The 21,595-nt window shown below is 42.1% G+C and overlaps 1 protein-coding gene across 1 annotated transcript in view; it reads left to right on the top strand.

Annotated features, from left to right (window-relative positions):
* The window catches only part of LOC144784705 (putative acyl-CoA dehydrogenase 6), a 683,661-nt gene that overhangs the window by 422,836 nt on the left and 239,230 nt on the right, over nucleotides 1–21,595 (top strand). The gene's annotated exons all lie outside the window — the stretch shown is intronic.

Below are 21,595 nucleotides of genomic sequence, written 5' to 3' on the forward strand. Positions count from 1 at the left end.
CTACAGCTGTGGCTCCCTTGGACTCTGCACCAATCCTGTACCCGCTTCCACTTTCAGGGCCATCACCAAGGCTCCAGACTGTTCAGCTATACCCGGAATTACTTCCCCCAGGAATGAATCATGCACTCTTCCTCAATGACATGTTTGTCTTCCATAGGACCATGGTCCTTCAGGTCCTATTGGTGGATCCTTTCAGGACACTGCCAACTCCATATCCCGAGGCACCCTTTGCCCCATCCCTTCCTTTGCTGCCTATGATGCTGACCCCTAATCCGACACCACCACTCGCCATACCGGCGAGCTGTTCAACTTCTGCGCAAGACCAGCCTTCACCGCTCAGACTATCAGCACGACAGTCAATGTCACCGGCGCTACAACCTTCTCCACCTAATTTATTACCCCTGTTGGAATTTCCTCCTCCTAGGTCAAGGCGAAAGGTTCAAAGGCAGCTAAAGGAAGGACACCCCTTCTTTGGTTTCTTACACCCATGCCAAGATCCCTTCCCAGACACAAATGACTGTGATTGGCAGTCAGAGCCTATGAACACTTCTCCTGGTTCGGAGCGCCACTCCTCAACGATGTTACCTCCTCCACTTGTCAGCTTGTACTATGTCGTAGTAAAGAAAGAAACTGGCTGACAGAGGTCTTGCCTTCCTCTGTCAATGCAGAGGAGGCTCGGTTGCCCTTCCATGAGACCTTGAACGAACTCATCCTGCTGATGTGGCAGAAGCCAGTGTCGTTTAATGCTGTGAACAGAAGGTATAGAAAAGAGCAAGGGGACCCAGCCTTTTTATCTTCACATCCCCCACTGGAGAGTCTTGCGGTACAAGTGTCCTCTTCCGCCAAGCTTTTTCCTATCACTCCCTTGGACAGAATTAAAAAAGGTTTTGCCAAGAACTTATTTTTGACTGCGAGCATAACATTGAAGTCCCTACACACCACTAGCTTCATGGGTTGTGATATACATGCTCTCCAAGACAAGGCCCAGTTGGTGGTACCTTACCTACTGGAACACCTCCAGCTCCATTTCACATAGCTGGTAAAAGATGCAAGGCAGGTACAAACCAGGTTATTAATTTCACTTCCTCTCCATGCTTGCTTTAGGAACTCTGAGGTTCTCCCAGGATGTTCAAGTTAACCATCTGTATCTTTCTTTCGATGGAGCATGTCTCTTCAGGGAAGGCAGCCTCTGCTCTCAAGATATTCAAAGAAGGCACAGTGACGGCTCGATCACTCTACCTACCAACAAATCAGAGGGACGATTTCTAGTTTAAGAAATTTGAAGGCTACTCGCTAGGTTTCCCCTTTTGTGGAAGACAAAAACCCCAAAGCTCTCAATACCAACAATAGGCCAATTCACTCTACAAACAATACCAGGGTCATGGCAAGATAGAAGGTTGCGCGCTCTCCTTCTCCTCAGCCACTGCAGGGAAGCAGCCTAGTTCCCCGTTGTTAGAACATACGGCACCAGTTGGTGAACTGGTACCGACACTTTCCACTACACTATGCATTTTATCCTATACCTTTGATTCCTTAAGTTCCAGGAAAATTTGCCTTGGCCAGGCCGAAATCATTCTGATAGCCCCATATTGGCTGAGAAAGATGTGGTATGCATGTGTCCTTGTGCAACCCCCCCCCCCCCCCCCCCCCCCAGTCTCCCTTACAAGTTTGATATCCCCTGGTTGGGGTAGGTATAGCACCCCATCCTTCATACCTAGAGATTGAGTGGGGTAACCTGAATGCCTTCTTTTTAACTCCTGAAGTGGTGGATGTTTTCATATGTGCCCACAAACACACCAGAAACCCTACTCTGAAATATGAGATAGGTTTGCGAACTGGTGTGTGTACAGCTCAGCATATCATCTTCAAGCCCACTTAACTGATATCATACGTTTTGCCCTGTCATTAGCTTGACAAGTGTGCACAGTGACCACAGTTAAGTTATCCGCTTTGTTGGCCATTCTGTCACTCTCAGATCAACCCTACTGCTTCAAGTCTCCAACTGTTTTGAGGTTTTTGCGTTTTACCTTCTCCATTCATAATGCCACAATGGGGCTCAATTCTGGTTCTCATGTTTTTAATATATTCCCCAATCAAACCCTTACCTAGGTGCCAGTTATGATTGCATGCATTCAAAACAATTTTTCCAGTTGTCTACTTGTCTGCAAGACGCATCAGTGATTTGCATGCACTGAGTGTGAAGCCTCCCCTCACAAGTGCCTTTCTTGGCTAGTCGGTTCTTAGAACCAGGGCTGCTCTCCTGCTTAATGTGGGTACACCCTCTCTTCTAGGTCACCATTTGGCCCTCCCAGCAGAGGAGACAGATACGACTCTAAGATAGCAGTTTAGTTTCACAGTGAAAGAACCAAAGACTTCTGAGTTGATACTCAACTGTTCATCGGTTATGTAGGCAAGATAAAAGATAAGGCAGTCCACAAGAGGATGCTATCAAGATGGATCATCTGTTGTATCAAAATGAACTATTCCTCGGTCCACAAGAAGCTACAGGAAGGCATCAGGGCTCATTCCAATAGGGGGAGGTCTTCTACCTCTATCTTAGGAAGTGGAGTACTGTTGTGTCCTGTGTTTGAGTATGAGGCTTCTAGTGGTCCTCGGCAGACTCCTTACAAATATTACATATCCTGGTATGTGTGGTTAATAATAATTTCTAATACAAGTAAAGGAGGCCCCCTACTGTTTAAGGTCTGGGACCAGGGGGAGTACTTGAAAGAAATGTAACAATGTCCCTACAAGAGTCACGGAGTGATCTCTGCTGAACCTGAAAGCCCTGTTTTTAGAGAATACCAATCTCACAATTATTGTTACCTACACTATTTCACATAACCATTGAGGTTTCAAGAGGATAAAAACACAGTCACATATGATGTAGTACTTAAATTAACAACCAGCAGTGTACACAGTATACATAAAAAAGCACAGTAAATAAAGGATAATAAAAGGAAAAAGGAGATAGTTTGTGCAAGGTAGTGCAAATATATATTTATTTAGTAATGTTATCGTCTTTTGTTTTAACTGGCAAAATCAATACTTATTATGAATACATTCAATAACAAAAACAATGATTAAAATGTTCGTCAGAACAGGGGTCGACGCAGCGTTTCGTTAGGATTCTCAATAAAAAACCTTCTTCAGGACCAGTTCTAAGAAGAAACAGACAATTACTATTTTATATGTACACAATGTGTTTTTCTGCACAAACTCACTCCAGACTACTCTCTATAAAAATAGTTACAATATACATCTATCTTGAAAACTCGCTTGATATCTCTTTAAACATGTCCTAGTTCTTGCCACAAATCAAACATCATGATTTTAGTACGTTACGGTATTGGTATTATCAAAAAAACACAATTTAAGGGCACACTTAAATAAAGATCAAAGTTTTATAACTCTCGTTGCTTGTGGGGGTCGTCTCTATACTAGATATACAGAACCACATGACTGATTACCTGAGGTATATTTAATTCCTCGGACTTGGATCAGTCTAGAAGCCCATTAGATGATCAGAGAAATATATTCGGTCTACGAGCGTTATGTGCTCATTATTCTGAAATGAAAGGTTTACTTATATTAAAAGGTGTTTAGTATTAACACCTGAAGGCCTTCAAAATTAATAAATGAAGTACGCTAAAATAAATACCTTCACATAGTGTAACTCGGGTTCAAGCTTGTATGATAGGAGCCACCAATATCCTTATATATGTTTGATGTATTTTAGCTGTGAAGAGAGCAAAAAGTGAATGGAATTTATAACCTGTTCTCTCTAGAGGGTGTAAATGGGGCTGTCTCATATTGTCACTTACCCAATTTTAATCAATGGCAAAACCGGTGTAGCCGCAGCTTTATTAATTAGCTATTCTTGTTGACAACGTCGTTTTGGGGGTTGACCTCCCGCTGTAAGGGATAGAATAAGAATTTCAGGTCGCGTCGCGATCTCTCTATATCCGCACTTGGTTACAGGGCATCAAAGCGGAATATAATATGTATGCCCTTATCACTAATGCAACTGTTACTGCTATGAATAACATGCATATGGCACTGATGTACTCCATCAAGATTATCTAACAATTCCATCGTTAGAATTTATACTGGTTAAGGAAAGTTACTAGATTATCGCGTTATCTATGGCCAGCTCGGGATTTAAATTACCGCTCCCGGAATATACACGTTTTGCTATTCAAGTGGAGCGGGTCGTCAGCAATTCTAGGAAAGTGTCTTACCTTATCATACAGGGTCGGCCTCCCTGCTCCTATCGATACAGCGTTCCTGGGGTTCTTTTGTCATCAAATATTTTGAAGCATACTGCTAGGTCTCTTATATACAAGCCGAAGTCTAATTGGGTATTAAGAGCTGTATCCCTATTGGATCATGCCGGGTCACGTGATCTGATGTTTTTAGAAAAAGAACTTTGAGTCCCGTAATTGACAGCGCGTTATTGCTGTCAGTGCTGATGTTACGTTATATTATCTTACTCTTAACTGATCGGACTCAAGGCATGATGCCCAGACACGCAGGTTTATTCCTACGTCCATGAGACAAAAGGAGTCGATTTTTGCAGCAGTATCAGAAAGACACAGCTTCACACAGTCCGGTAACGTGGAGCCGCGTTGCGTGTAAATTTGACATTTCAGAGCTGACTATAATAACAATCATCTCGTGTTTCGTGACGCTATCTAAAATGTTATAAATCCTGCCTCAGTTTAAAACAAGGTGATATTACGTGATGACAGTGTCATGTTCAATGATGCTACCTATTTTAAACTATACGTTCCCAGTCTTCTCTCGTATTGAGGCCTGACCGGACGCTGTTGAATGTGGACATATAGTATTGTTCACGTCTTTTTCTTTTTTGTGTCAAGTCACCACCCTGGCATTGATGGTGACTGTTTCTAAGCAACACCATCGCAGGTCTTTTACGTCATGTTTTGCTGCTTTCCAATGATCCGTCAATGGAGCCCCTCTTTTTTCTGTGCGTAAAGCAGATTTGTGTTCGTTGATCCTGATTCGGATCTCTCTTGACGTTTCGCCAATATAGATCAGATCACACAGACACTTAATGAGGTACACTACGTTTTTGGTCCGGCAGTTCATGAATTTATTGGGTCTAACTACAGCATCCTTTATTCTAATGGTATTACCACGGATGATGTCATTACAATTACCGCATGCTGAACAAGGGAAAGTCCCAGTCGGTAGCGGGGCATTATCTATGCATGGCTGGTTATTGGTTTGCACTTCTCTATATGTATGTACAAGGCTATTGCGAATCGTGCGATTTCTCCGAAAGGAGAAAATGGGTTTGGGTAGTCTATTTTGTTGCTTGTCGATTATCAGGTGCCAGTTTCTATTTATTATATTTTTAAGTTTATTGTTCACCGAATTGAAATTGGTCACGAAGATGATTGGTTGCGAGATACTATCCTTTTTGTCTTTAGGAGTAAGCAAACTATCTCTATTATAGTACTTCGCACGTTTATATGCATGCCGTACTAACCTCTTAGGATAACCTCGCTCAATGAGTTTTAATTTTAAAACCTCCGCATGCTTCTCGAAATCTTGAGGTATCGTACAGTTTCTTTTCAATCTCAGAAACTGTCCGAAGGGAATGTTATTGACCTGACTAGGAGGATGGTTACTCTCATACCAGAGCATCGTATTCCTGTCAGTAGGTTTTGTATAGAGCTCTACATTGAGGTGGCCATTTGTGTGTTTAATAATTAGATCTAGGAACTCGCAGCATTGTGTGTCTATGTGTGTCTATGTGAGAGGTAAATTTCAAATTGTCGTCACCTAGATTTAACCACATTAAGTGTCCGTGTGATCTGATCTATATTGGCGAAACATCAAGAGAGATCAGGATCAACGAACACAAATCTGCTTTACGCACAGAAAAAATAGGGGCACCATTGACGGATCATTGGAAAAGCAGCAAAACATGACGTAAAAGACCTGCGATGGTGTTGCTTAGAAACAGTTACCATCAATGCCAGAGGTGGTGACTTGACACAAAAAAGAAAAAGATGTGAACAATACTATATGTCCACAGCGTCCGGTCAGGCCTCAATACGAGAGAAGACTGGGAACGTATAGTTTAAAATAGGTAGCATCATTGAACATGACACTGTCATCACGTAATATCACCTTGTTTTAAACTGAGGCAGGATTTATAAAATTTTAGATAGCGTCACGAAACACGAGATGATTGTTATTATAGTCAGCTCTGAAATGTCAAATTTACAAGCAACGCGGCTCCACGTTACCGGATCGTGTGAAGCTGTGTCTTTCTGACAATGCTGCAAAAATCGACTCCTTTTGTCTCATGGACGTAGGAATAAACCTACGTGTCTGGGCATCATGCCTTGAGTCCGATCAGTTAAGAGTAACATAATATAACGTAACATCAGCACTGACAGCAATAACGCGCTGTCAATTACGGGACTCAATAAAGTTCTTTTTCTAAAAACATCAGATCACGTGACCCGGCATGATCCAATAGGGATACAGCTCTTAATACCCAATTAGACTTCGGCTTGTATATAAGAGACCTAGCAGTATGCTTCCCAATATTTGATGACAAAAGAACCCCAGGAACGCTGTATCGATAGGAGCAGGGAGGCCGACCCTGTATGATAAGGTAAGACACTTTCCTAGAATTGCTGACGACCCGCTCCACTTGAATAGCAAAACGTGTATATTCCGGGAGCGGTAATTTAAATCCCGAGCTGGCCATAAATAACGCGATAATCTAGTAACTTTCCTTAACCAGTATAAATTCTAACAATGGAATTGTTAGATAATCTTGATGGAGTACATCAGTGCCATATGCATGTTATTCATAGCAGTAACAGTTGCATTAGTGATAAGGGCATACATATTATATACCGCTTTGATGCCCTGTAACCAAGTGCGGATATAGAGAGATCGCGACGCGACCTGAAATTCTTATTCTATCCCTTACAGCGGGAGGTCAACCCCCAAAACGACGCTGTCAACAAGAGTAGCTAATTAATAAAGCTGTGGCTACACCGGTTTTGCCATTGATTAAAATTGGGTAAGTGACAATATGAGACAGCCCCATTTACACCCTCTAGAGAGAACAGGTTATAAATTCCATTCACTTTTTGCTCTCTTCACAGCTAAAATACATCAATCATATATAAGGATATTGGTGGCTCCTATCATACGAGCTTGAACCCGAGTTAAACTATGTGAAGGTATTAATTTTAGCGTACTTCATTTATTAATTTTGAAGGCCTTCAGGTGTTAATACTAAACACCTTTTAATATAAGTAAACCTTTCATTTCAGATTAATGAGCACATAACGCTCGTAAACCAAATATATTTCTCTGATCTAATGGGCTTCTAGACTGATCCAAGTCCGAGGAATTAAATATACCTCAGGTAATCAGTCATGTGGTTCTGTATATCTAGTATAGAGACGACCCCCACAAGCAACGAGAGTTATAAAACTTTGATCTTTATTTAAGTGTGCCCTTAAATTGTGTTTTTTTGATAATACCAATACCGTAACGTACTAAAATCATGATGTTTGATTTGTGGCAAGAACAATACATGTTTAAAGAGATATTGAGCGAGTTTTCAAGATAGATGTATATTGTAACTATTTTTATAGAGAGTAGTCTGGAGTGAGTTTGTGCAGAAAAACACATTGTGTACATATAAAATAGTAATTGTCTGTTTCTTCTTAGAACTGGTCCTGAAGAAGGTTTTTTATTGAGAATCCTAACCGAAACGCAGCGTCGACCCCTGTTCTGACGAACATTTTAATCATTGTTTTTTATGTTTTTTATAATTGTTATTGAATGTATTCATAATAAGTATTGATTTTGCCAGTTAAAACAAAAGACGATAACATTGCTAAATAAATATATATTTGCACTACCTTGCACAAACTATCTCCTTTTTCCTTTTATTATCCTTTATTTACTGTGCTTTTTTATGTATACTGTGTACACTGCTGGTTGTTAATTTAAGTACTACATCATATGTGACTGTGTTTTTATCCTCTTGAAACCTCAATGGTTATGTGAAATAGTGTAGGTAACAATAATTGTGAGATTGGTATTATCTAAAAACAGGGCTTTCAGGTTCAGCAGAGATCACTCCGTGACTCTTGTAGGGACATTGTTACATTTTTTTCAAGTACTCCCCCTGGTCCCAGACCTTAAACAGTAGGGGGCCTCCTTTACTTTTATTTGATTTGTACCCAGCTTGTTAGCTGAGGAGGTTTTTTCCACGCAATTGTGCATACATCTATTGATAGCCCAATAGACAGCGTCTCTGTTCCATTATTTTTAGGGCCATGGAGGGCATTAAAACACTAAGTTATACAGAAGATCAATTTAATAGAATCATAAATGGTCCCTCCGTCAAAAACATCTCAACTGTTCGCCTGGACAAATCAGATGAAGAACAGTGACGGACTCTGTGGAACCTTAAGAAGAAGGTTGTCAGAGCCGAATTACATGCTGAATTCTTGGTTGAATATTGTAAAAATGGGATAATACCCAAAGGTCTGCAAATCATAAATGAGCCGGGAATTTTTATTAATAACAGGAAGTTTATTTGGAATTGGACATTAGTGGCAAACCGATGTAGCCGTTACTGGATACTCCTAATTATTGAGACAGCCCATGAGGTTCTAGTGATTGAACGAAAAGAAATAGAAGACTTAGAAGCTCAACTCAATAGTAATACAGCACTTCTGGAAGCTAAACAAAAACTAGAAGAAATAGAAAAGGATATCACAGGTTATACTGAATATTTAATAAATAAAAAAAGCAATAAACTTCGTAAAGACATAGTGAATTATAACCCAGAATATGTGTATCCATATCTGCAGAAAGATTTTTATGATAGACCTAAGGAGAACTATCCCCAGCGGAAACAATGGCACAACCAACCTCGGAACTTTCCTAAGAAAAAAGTAAGGTTCTTTGATACCTCTTATACCAGCTCTGACTCGGATGGGGAACAACACAATGAGAGTAGAAATCCAAAAGAGAGAGAAACAGCAACAAGTTCTAATCAAGAGGGGCTCTCTTTTTTGGAACAGCGCCAATAAAATTTTGGACCCCCGAGAGGAAAAGGGAGGGGTCGAGGGAATTACAATGCTACACCCCAATTCCTTCGACGTCCTCACACAAGGAGTCAGAAACACTGGGACTAAATAGCCCTAAGAAAGTACCAATCATTAATCTCTCTCAACATACACTTGCTAAACCTGAAATCACACTCTTAGAAAAAGGTTTAGGGTTTGCAATGTCCTCAAATATAGATAGATATTCATTAGAAAGAGACCTTCAAAGCTTCTTTAGGAAGATCCGATTAGCTAACTTTTTCGAAGGCAAAGAGAGGCAGGAGAGACAGAACAAGTCTGGCCTTAAGAAAAAATCCTCCTGGACCCCCAACATCAACACTGTTTCTAAAGACATAGAAGCTTTTGAACGTAGCGTAGACAGGAGTGTGGACAACCTATTAAAACACAAACACTGGACTAATCATAATTTATCCAAGGATGAGGTGACCGCGCTACGGACATTACAAAAAAATGCTGAGTTAACAATCAAACCGGCAGACAAAGGGGGCGGGGTTGTCGTCATGGACACCCCTGATTATAACAACAGGATGCAATGTCTGTTACAAAATCAAGACCATTACAGATCAGCGCACGTAAATGAATGGGCAGCTCTCAAAACCCATATAGACACCCTCTTGAAACATGCCAAAGATGACGAAGTCATCTGTGAAGAAGAATATCTCTTTCTCAATAACCAGAATCCTACCATTCCTGCTCTATATGGGCTTCCTAAAGTCCACAAGGACATTGGTAATCCCCCAATGAGGCCTATTGGGTCAAGCATTGGCTCATTGACTGAACCACTTAGTAAGTATGCCGATGTCTTCCTGCAACCTATAGTAGTCACCCAAAAGGCGTATATTAAAGACACCGCAGCAATCATTCACAAATTAGAAGGCCTTGAATTTAATCCAGACACCCAGATACGAGTTACACTAGATATTGAGGCGTTGTACACTAATATACCGCAAAATGCCACAATAGAAATGATCAAATCCATTATCAATATGGAAGACCGAGATCACACTGCTCATGAACAATTTATTATTGATTGTGTCACTGTAGTGCTAAAGAACAATCTGTTCCTCTTCAACAAGGAGTTATATAGGCAGACCAAAGGCACCAGCATGGGGGCTACCTGTGCTCCGAGCCTGGCATGCCTTTATGTAGCACAATTTGAGGAACAACATATATACAACCCTATATCACCTTTTTTTGAGAACATCTCGATGTGGTCGCGTTACATCGATGATGTTTTTTTTATTTGGAGCGGCCCCAGTGATACACTCAGGGAGTTCATCGCCTGGTTAAATCTAGGTGACGACAATTTGAAATTTACCTCTCACATAGACACACAATGCTGCGAGTTCCTAGATCTAATTATTAAACACACAAATGGCAACCTCAATGTAGAGCTCTATACAAAACCTACTGACAGGAATACGATGCTCCGGTATGAGAGTAACCATCCTCCTAGTCAGGTCAATAACATTCCCTTCGGACAGTTTCTGAGATTGAAAAGAAACTGTACGATACCTCAAGATTTCGAGAAGCATGCGGAGGTTTTAAAATTAAAACTCATTGAGCGAGGTTATCCTAAGAGGTTAGTACGGCATGCTTATAAACGTGCGAAGTACTATAATAGAGAAAGTTTGCTTACGCCTAAAGACAAAAAGGATAGTATCTCGCAACCAATCATCTTCCTGACCAATTTCAATTCGGTGAGCAATAAACTTAAAAATATAATAAATAGAAACTGGCCCCTGATAATCGACAAGCAACAAAATAGACTACCCAAACCCATGTTCTCCTTTCGGAGAAATCGCACAATTCGCAATAGCCTTGTACATACCTATAGAGAAGTGCAAACCAATAACCAGCCATGCATAGATAATGCCCCGCTACCGACTGGGACTTTCCCTTGTTCAGCATGCGGTAATTGTAATGACATCATCCGTGGTAATACCATTAGAATAAAGGATGCTGTAGTTAGACCCAATAAATTCATGAACTGCCGGACCAAAAAGTAGTGTACCTCATTTAGTGTCCGTGTGATCTGATCTATATTGGCGAAACGTCAAGAGAGGTCCGAATCAGGATCAACGAACACAAATCTGCTTTACGCACAGAAAAAAGAGGGGCACCATTGACGGATCATTGGAAAGCAGCAAAACATGACGTAAAAGACCTGCAATGGTGTTGCTTAGAAACAGTTACCATCAATGCCAGAGGTGGTGACTTGACACAAAAAAGAAAAAGATGTGAACAATACTATATGTCCACATTCAACAGCGTCCGGTCAGGCCTCAATACGAGAGAAGACTGGGAACGTATAGTTTAAAATAGGTAGCATCATTGAACATGACACTGTCATCACGTAATATCACCTTGTTTTAAACTGAGGCAGGATTTATAAAATTTTAGATAGCGTCACGAAACACGAGATGATTGTTATTATAGTCAGCTCTGAAATGTCAAATTTACACGCAACACGGCTCCACGTTACCGGATCGTGTGAAGCTGTGTCTTTCTGACACTGCTGCAAAAATCGACTCCTTTTGTCTCATGGACGTAGGAATAAACCTACGTGTCTGGGCATCATGCCTTGAGTCCGATAGAGTAAGATAATATAACGTAACATCAGCACTGACAGCAATAACGCGCTGTCAATTACGGGACTCAAAGTTCTTTTTCTAAAAACATCAGATCACGTGACCCGGCATGATCCAATAGGGATACAGCTCTTAATACCCAATTAGACTTCGGCTTGTATATAAGAGACCTAGCAGTATGCTTCCCAATATTTGATGACAAAAGAACCCCAGGAACGCTGTATCGATAGGAGCAGGGAGGCCGACCCTGTATGATAAGGTAAGACACTTTCCTAGAATTGCTGACGACCCGCTCCACTTGAATAGCAAAACGTGTTTATTCCGGGAGCGGTAATTTAAATCTCGAGCTGGCCATAGATAACGCGATAATCTAGTAACTTTCCTTAACCAGTATAAATTCTAACGATGGAATTGTTAGATAATCTTGATGGAGTACATCAGTGCCATATGCATGTTATTCATAGCAGTAACAGTTGCATTAGTGATAAGGGCATACATATTATATACCGCTTTGATGCCCTGTAACCAAGTGCGGATATAGAGAGATCGCGACGCGACCTGAAATTCTTATTCTATCCCTTACAGCGGGAGGTCAACCCCCAAAACGACGCTGTCAACAAGAGTAGCTAATTAATAAAGCTGTGGCTACACCGGTTTTGCCATTGATTAAAATTGGGTAAGTGACAATATGAGACAGCCCCATTTACACCCTCTAGAGAGAACAGGTTATAAATTCCATTCACTTTTTGCTCTCTTCACAGCTAAAATACATCAATCATATATAAGGATATTGGTGGCTCCTATCATACAAGCTTGAACCCGAGTTAAACTATGTGAAGGTATTTATTTTAGCGTACTTCATTTATTAATTTTGAAGGCCTTCAGGTGTTAATACTAAACACCTTTTAATATAAGTAAACCTTTCATTTCAGATTAACGAGCACATAACGCTCGTAGACCGAATATATTTCTCTGATCATCTAATGGGCTTCTAGACTGATCCAAGTCCGAGGAATTAAATATACCTCAGGTAATCAGTCATGTCGTTCTGTATATCTAGTATAGAGACGACCCCCACAAGCAACGAGAGCTATAAAACTTTGATCTTTATTTAAGTGTGCCCTTAAATTGTGTTTTTTTGATAATACCAATACCGTAACCTACTAAAATCATGATGTTTGATTTGTGGCAAGAACTAGGACATGTTTAAAAAGATATCGAGCGAGTTTTCAAGATAAATGTATATTGTAACTATTTTTATAGAGAGTAGTCTGGAGTGAGTTTTTGCAGAAAAACACATTGTGTACATATAAAATAGTAATTGTCTGTTTCTTCTTAGAACTGGTCCTGAAGAAGGTTTTTTATTGAGAATCCTAACCGAAACGCTGCGTCGACCCCTGTTCTGACGAACATTTTAATCATTGTTTTTTTATGTTTTTTATAATTGTTATTGAATGTATTCATAATAAGTATTGATTTTGCCAGTTAAAACAAAAGACGATAACATTGCTAAATAAATATATATTTCCACTACCTTGCACAAACTATCTCCTTTTTCCTTTTATTATCCTTAATTTACTGTGCTTTTTTATGTATACTGTGTACACTGCTGGTTGTTAATTTAAGTACTACATCATATGTGACTGTGTTTTTATCCTCTTGAAACCTCAATGGTTATGTGAAATAGTGTAGGTAACAATAATTGTGAGATTGGTATTATCTAAAAACAGGGCTTTCAGGTTCAGCAGAGATCACTCCGTGACTCTTGTAGGGACATTGTTACATTTTTTTCTAATAATAATTTCTGACACAGTACGTTCAGTTAAGGGTTGTGTGCTGAAAAATAAATACGTGCAATCCAGAGCTCTGTGTGTGACATTGTCTGTTACATGCTCCCAGGCTGGGGAAGACGCTACAACTGGCGATGAGATAGGGTATATGCGCCCCATCAACAATATGAGACTGCTCTCCCTGACAGTTTGCCGTGGTCTAGCAAACTGCTAGTGCGTGCCATGTGCTCCTCAAACAGCAGTATACGGTTGGTGTATATGAAATGAAAGCGTAACTCCAGCTTTTGAGAGGCCCTCGAAGAAGATGAATGCCCTATGAAGGAGTACAGTCCGTAAGCTTGCTGAAAGCCTAGCGGTTAGGCGGAAAAGAGAGATACTGTGCCACAATATAACAGTCAGCACTTATACAAAGCAGAAATGCTAAAGAAACTGACAGCCAGGTATGAAGAAGTGCTAAAGGCAGCGACAGCCAGGTTCAAGAAAGTGCTAGAGGTAGAGACAATCAGGTGCCAAGAAACGCGAAAGGCCGTGTCAACCTGGTACGAGAAAGCACTAAAGGCAGTGACAACCCGGTATATTAAGTACAAACGTACTTATCCACATGAGCTACAGTAGTGCCACACAACTTCAAATAGGGTGTGACGACCCAGCCCAGTTGAACCGCTGATGCGTGCAAAGTGGCAAGTACCATCCAATACACCGAAAGGCCTTTGCAATCGTGAAATGTTTCAATGGCTGCCAAAAAGAAAGCCAAATATCGCACAGCCACGTTCCTGAAGCCACCACCTCCATTCGATACAGCAAAAAAGCAGAATATTGGCGTAAGATAAACTTCCTCGATTGAAACGTTCAATGAATTCATAGATGTTATAGTAGAAGCAGATAATAAAAAGATCATCAGATACTTAAAGAACCTGGCAGATGGCGGAGTTAGAGGTGATAAAGAAGATGTCACAAGCTGATGTAGTATCATGCAATCAAATCAAGAACTATGAAAGGTACACTTCCAGCCAAGTCTGAAAAGTATCGCCTCTTGAAGCCACAAAGCTTATTTGGACAAAGTCCTAAATTCATCCTCTAAGTGAATGGTGCAGTCACCAGGCACATGCACACTGCCACTACAGCCTGCATGTCTTGATGCAGACAAAACTAGTCGACATGGCACACAACCCTGTGTGCCATGCCCAAAGACTCTGCATGAGAAGTAGGTAAGACACCCTTCTGACAGGCCTTAGCCCTAAGGCAGGGTGCACTATAGCACCTGTGGGGGCATATCTGCAGGAGCAGGTATATCCCTGCAATATCCTTGTTGATTCCTGGATATTTTGTAAGTGACCAGGGAAGCCATACTAAGTACATGGGCTGGACACTTGTCGTTAAGAATTCTCCAGCTCCATGATGGCTTCATTGAAATATGAGATGTTTCATAACAAGCATCTCTGCTTAGTAAACCTGCATTGATTCCAATGTCATATTTATAAAAATAAATAAAGTGCACCCAGAGGAGCCCTTAGAGAGGTCCCCTGAAGCCTACCAATCCTTAGTGCGTTCACCGACTGGTCTGAGCCAGCCTGCTCCTACCAGACAGTTGTCTGACCTCATTGGGAGATCACAAATGTGGGGGGACACGCACAACCGGGTGCTCCTATAAGGTTCATGTTGTAAAGGTGTCGCGTGCAACTGGGGCTTCACTTTCTGTTCCAAAAAGTGTTGTCAAAAGGATGCAGCCTCTAGATAGGGGTTGTCCCCCAGTGCACAGCGAAAAAGAGAAAAGTATAACACGTTTGAATCCAAGTTCAAAAAATATAAGTCCATAAACTGATGTTTTAATGACCACTTATTCTCAATGATCATTCCATACTGCAATTCAGCATTTTTCAAGAGGAATCAGATATACATCTCATGATTTCCATTTAAAGTTCATCAACAATCCCAATGCATTTCGGGCACGAGATCTGCCCTTCGTCAGGGGACATCCTAGAAAGGAAGAAATAATGTAGGTGGTCTTAATGGGGAGATGCGTCGCAAAGTCTCCAACATTGTAAATAAAGTCATGCATCCGATCAATAACTAAACAAGGAGTGTGAAACAAACAAAATCGCAAAAGGTTTCAGGGAAAGATGACAATCGAAGACGTAGATTAAAGTGCAAGCACGGTGCTGTCAGATAGAAAAAAACATGGTGAAGAGTGATGAAATTGTTCAGGGTGATCAATGGAGAGTGCCAACAAAGTAACGGTGAACATGCTGTCACCTCTCAAAGTCAAACGAGACCCTGAGCGTCCAAAGTCGGTAAATCAACTAAATAAATGTGTGCAGTCCGGTGAAAATCCCGAATGGCTGTGGTGTGATATCAAGAAAACGGGAACGCGTGTGGCATGCATGTGAAAGCTGGTAAAGACTCGTAATGGCTCATGTAGTTCGTAGTGTATCAACAACAGTGGTCACTGAAAATTCAAAAGAGTTCAGCGAGGTTACAAACGGAAGCTGTCGAAATAACAATAAATACGTGCAGTGTAACGAACGTCCTCGCAAAGAGGTACTTACAAAAATATGAAGTTGGTGTCACGAGAAACGTGTTCCTGAAGGTTGCGAATGCTGGGGAGTGAGAGTGAGTGAGTGCAGTCGCCGTGCCGGTTAACCGCACTTAATATGTTATGTTATGTTATTTATGAATTTCTATAGCGCACGGCTACTCCGATGGAGTGTCCCAGCGCTTTTTATTGGCAGCTCGTAAGCGTACAAACATAACCCAGTAGAATAAAAGGAAAAATCAGGAGATCCAAGGAGGGAGCATACTAGAGGGCAAAGAGCCAAATTTTAAGGCCCTTCCTAAAGGCCAGCAAATTAGAGATGCTGCGTAGAGTCAGTGGCAAGGCATTCCAAAGCTGCGATACCTTCAGCTTAAAGGAGCGACCCCCTATGCGGGCCCTTTTTACTCGAGGGACCACCGCAAGGAAGAGAGATTCAGATCGCAGGGATCGGGCCAGGCGATAGAAGGTAAGCGTCCGTTGCAAATATTTCGCGCCGAGGCGTAAAGAGCCTTATGAGCCAGTGTCAACACCTTGAAAACTATCCGCTTCCGGATAGGCAGCCAATGAAGCGACTGCAAAAGGCTGGACACTCTGGCTCGCCTATGAAGGCCGAAAATAGCCAGAGCAGCCGAGTTCTGCACCACCTGAAGGCGCTGTAAAAGATACTCCGGTAGGCCCAGATATAGGACGTTGGAATAATCCAATCTGGAGCAAATTAGGCCTGCACGGTGATCCTCCTATGCTCTTCTGAAAGCAAATGAAGAAACTTCCTGAGCATCTTGAGGAGGCCAAAACATGTTCCCGTAAGACCGAGGATCTGAGATTTCATCGTCAGACCATTGTCGATCTTGATTCCCAGATTTTTTGCCTGCTGGGAGGAATGTGCAGGAGGAAACATTAATTGGCCACCATGCCTGCCAATCAGGGTCAGAAGTAAGGCCGAAGAAGAGTACCTCGGACTTGCCTGAGTTACATTTGAGGCTGTTCAGCTGGAACCATTTGAAAACAGCCCCAAGGCACTCACGAATACTCTCTCCGTCAAAATCCTCTCCTTTCCCACACGTAAAGAGGAGCTGGGTATCGTCGGCATAGGATACGATCTGGGCCCCCAGAGACTCCGCCAGTGCCGCCAATGGAGTCATAAAGATGTTAAAGAGAGTCGGGCTCAGCACAGAGCCCTGCGGAACTCCGACTCCCAAAGGCGGCATCACGGCAGAGCTTGGCGAGGCCCAGACCGTTTGTCGACGGCCCGCTAAGAAAGATCTAAACCAGCTGAGCACCGCCCCCCTCAGACCGATCTCATGAAGTCTGACGAGGAGACCCTCGTGGGGGACGGTGTCAAAGGCCGCTGACAGATCAAGCATGACAAGCATAGCTTTGCCTCCAGAATCCAGTACCTCCTTAATGGCTTCAGACACCTCCAAAAGCGCCGTCTCGGTGCTTAGATTGGGGTGGAAGCCCGATTGAGTGGGATGAAGCAGATCGTTGGTCTCTAGAAAGCCAGAGAGCACGGTATGCACGTGCTTCTCCACGATTTTGGCCAGCGCAGGCAGTAGAAAAATAGGCCTATAATTGGCCAACGCCTCCGGGTCTAGGCCAGGCTTCTTGAGGAGGGGGGTCACCATCGCCTGCTTCCAGGCCAACGGAACCACCCCCTCACACAAAGAGAGATTCAGGAGTGGATTAGCCAAAGGATTTACAACCGCCGCCATTTTCGCCAAAAATTTGGCAGGGCATGGGTCCAGAGGCGACCCAGATTTAAGATTAGACATAAGTGCCAATGACGATGCAGCTGAAATAGGCGGGAAAACGGCCAAGATAGACTCCAAGGGAGCCGATGGAACTGGCCCATCCACGAAGCTGGGGCACGCTTCAACCATCCTTGAGGGGAAGGAGTCCTGAATCAACTTTATCTTAGCCGTGAAAAAGTTGGCCAGAGCAGAAACCCACGACTCGGTGGGCGCGGCCTGGGTTAAATTAGACCGAGGGGTCGTAAACTCCCTCACAATGGTGAAGATCTCCTTGCAGGAATTGGAGGCAGCCTCTATCCTCCTGGCAAAATAACCCTTTTTCTCAAGGAGGATATCACGATGGTATGTTTTAATCGTGGACCTATAAGCAAGCTTAGCCGCCGGATCGTAATGTGAGCGCCACGCCCTCTCAGCCACCTTGCACTGCCGGCGAGAAGCTGACAGTGCTTCCGTAAACCAAGGGGCAGAAACCCGCTTCGATGTTGCTCGGGGTGTCCTCACAGGGGCTAGATCATTTTAGCCTGTCCGTCAGCCACACCTGCAGAGACTCTAGGTCCCGATCCAAGTCGCCCGAAAGGGGGCAAGGATGATCAAGAGAAGCCTGAGCTAGCATCTCTGGGGTCACCCGATAGAATGCCCTCGATCCTAATAAAGTTCAAAAGTGACGAGTTAGTAAACTAAAGCTAAAGAGAGGACTACCGTGTGTTTGAAAGTGGACGCCAACTTGGAAAAGGGTGTGACGTGGGAGGAACAACAGAAAGTTGGACTCACAACGGTGACTAAAAGGATAAGGTTGGAAGATAAAAGTGCGAAAAAACATAATACAGATAGGAATACATTGGATCACACATAATCAGAAATATAAACAAATGAAAGGCATAAACAATCATCAATAAAGGCCAAAACAATTGTTTTCAAGTATAGAATGGACAAGGAAGAGTAATCAAAGATAACATAGAAATTCCATTCTGTCATTTAGCCCATTAGGCTGCATCGTCCAGAGATACCGAATCCAGTGGTTCTCTCTCTGTAATAGTCTGTTTTTTTGTTAACCCCTTCTGTCTGTTTGATTATCTCCAAAACAAGGAATTTCAATTGCGATATGTTGTGTCTTTGTTGCGTGAAATGAGCGGCCACAGTAGATTTCAGGTTCTTGGTACCGATGTTACTCTTATGTTCTAATATGCGGGTGCGAATTTTCCGTTCAGTGTGGCCCACATAGCATAATCCACAAGGACATTTGAGCATGTAAATGACGTTCGGGGTGTTACATGTGGCATTCACCTTTCATTTTATTTTTGTCCCTTTCATAGGGTGGTGAATGAAGTTGCCGGGTATCGAGTTGTGACAATTGTAGCATGGTATCAGGCCTTTGTATTCAATGCATTGTGTATCGGCCACGGCTTTATTCAATAAATCCTTCAAGTTGGGTCCCCTGGTGTATGCGAAAATCTGTTTATTCTCGAATAGACCCCTGAAGTCAGGTTCTCTGCTCAAGAGTGTCCAATGTTTCAGTATGATGTTCCGAAACCTTGTGCTCGTTGTGGAATATTTAGAAACAACCACCATTCGATTTTTGATTCATTTTCTTTTGACTGACAATAAGTCTTGTCTGCTGAATGTCTCACATCTGGTTTTAGCGGATTCTAATATCTCTCGAGGATATCCACGGTTACTGAATCTGGTGATCATTTTGTCAATCTGTTGGTCACACTCGAGGGGTGATGATACAATGTGTTTTACCCTGAGTAGTTGTGAGAATGGTAGATTGTTTTTTAGGCCCGGTCTATGAAAACTGCTGTAGTGTAAAATGCTGTTGCGATCAGTTTCTTTGCGAAACGGATTAGTATAAATTTTATCATCAATCAGGTCAATTTGTCATCCAAAAAGTTGATTTGCCGTTGATTGAATTCCCATGTAAATTGTATGTGTGCGTTTATGTCATTCAGTTGATATAAAAAGTGTTCAAGTGTGCTTGCGGTTCCAGACCACAAAATGAAAATGTCATCAATAAATCAGAGGAAAATCCACCCATGTTCCAACGAAGCCTGTGTGTTAACGATGTGTCGTTCTTCAAAATATCGCATGAACAAATTCGCATAAGCTGGAGCTGGCACAGTTGCCCATGGAAGTGCCATTTAATTGTAGATACCAATTATCGTTCCATTTAAAATAGCTGTGATAGAGCGAAAACATTAGCAGTTCCATTATGAATACTTGTAATTTTGGTTCAATGGTGGAGTCCAACAGCGCTTGCTCAATTGCTTCTATACCTAGGCTGTGGGGAATTGACGTGTATAGTGATTTGACGTCCACTATACAGAGCCATAGTTCCTCTTCTGGACAAATTTGGATGGAGTTGATCTTAGTTAAAAAATCTGTAGTGTCTCGGATGTAAGATTTGGTATTAATCACTAGAGGTTGTAGATGTTTGTCTATGAACTTCCCAGATGCTTCATGGATACTGCCTTTGGTCGAGACTATAGGCCTGAATTGTGGTTTCTGTATGTTCTTATGTATTTTGGGCCGCATATGTAATGATGGTGACCTCGGGTTATCCTGAATCAAATAACGTTTGACTCTTTCAGTGATGGTGCCCATCTCTAGTGCTTGCTGGATTATGTTCAAAAGCATGGTAGCAAATTCCTGAGTAGGATTGTAGTTGAGTTGAGCGTAAGTATTGGAATCGGAAACGTGAATCATCACTTGTTCACAATAGTATTTACTGTCCATAATAACTAAAGCACCACCTTTATCAGCGTTCTGACAGGTTATGGACGGATTTTTGGCTAGGCTGCTCAGTATGCTTCTGTCTTTAGCTGTAAGGTTGCAATGTTTCGAAGTCTGTTGAAATTTCAGTGAAGTGATTTCTTGTTTGATGAGGTTTTCAAAAGTGTCAATTATTTTGTGGCTCACAGGTGCCAGAAAATTGCTGTGTGGTCGTAATCCTTGGAGGATGTCGTCTTCTTGGGTAGTGGTCTGCACCAAGTCTCCAAAATAATGTCTTAATCTGATGTTTCTCACCAATTTGAAGAGACTTACTTCTAGATCTAGAGTATTAGTCGTGGTGGTGGGTACAAAGGTTTGTCCCTTCTGAAGGGTTTTTATCTCATGTTGTGATAATTTATGTGAGGAGATATTAATGACCAGATTGTTAAAATCCATTATTTTCTCCTGCTGCCCTTCTTGTTCTTGATTTCCGTGGGGACTTTCGGTGCATCTTCGGTTTTTGCTCCACCTGGGTCGTCCTGCGCGCTTAGGCCTTCCTCTAAACAATGAAGCGAGGTCACGGTGGTTGATGATGATGTTGCGGTGGTTTGTGATCATGATTCTCCTTCGGATGAAGAAGTGTCAGTTGCAGAATACGGGTTATAAAGGGCGGTTCTGGCATCGGCAGGCATATACTTCAGCCCACGTATATACCTCCCCGAGCTTATAGTCAATGGTATCACGCTTAAATTTGCGAATCTTCCGGTCTTGTATGTCCTGTGTGTATTTGTTTAGTTGTATGGTGATGTCTTCCAAGGTATTGGTGAAATCCTAGGACAACACAGACCTAACGGTGGTCCCTACTTCTTGGCAGCACCTAACAGACAATAACCCCATATTTATTTGCTCCCCTAAACATCAGATAAGGGGTTGTGTGCACACTGAATGGCACCCACCGAAATCGTGCCTCTTCCCTAGGGAATTCAATTGAACTTTTACAACAACACAGGTGCACCACAATATAATTAACAATATCAATTCTACAATGAGACTCGTGCGATGATATTTCTTGATTTTC

The sequence above is a fragment of the Lissotriton helveticus genome, chromosome 10 (assembly GCF_964261635.1).
Source record: "Lissotriton helveticus chromosome 10, aLisHel1.1, whole genome shotgun sequence".
Lineage (NCBI taxonomy): Eukaryota > Metazoa > Chordata > Amphibia > Caudata > Salamandridae > Lissotriton > Lissotriton helveticus.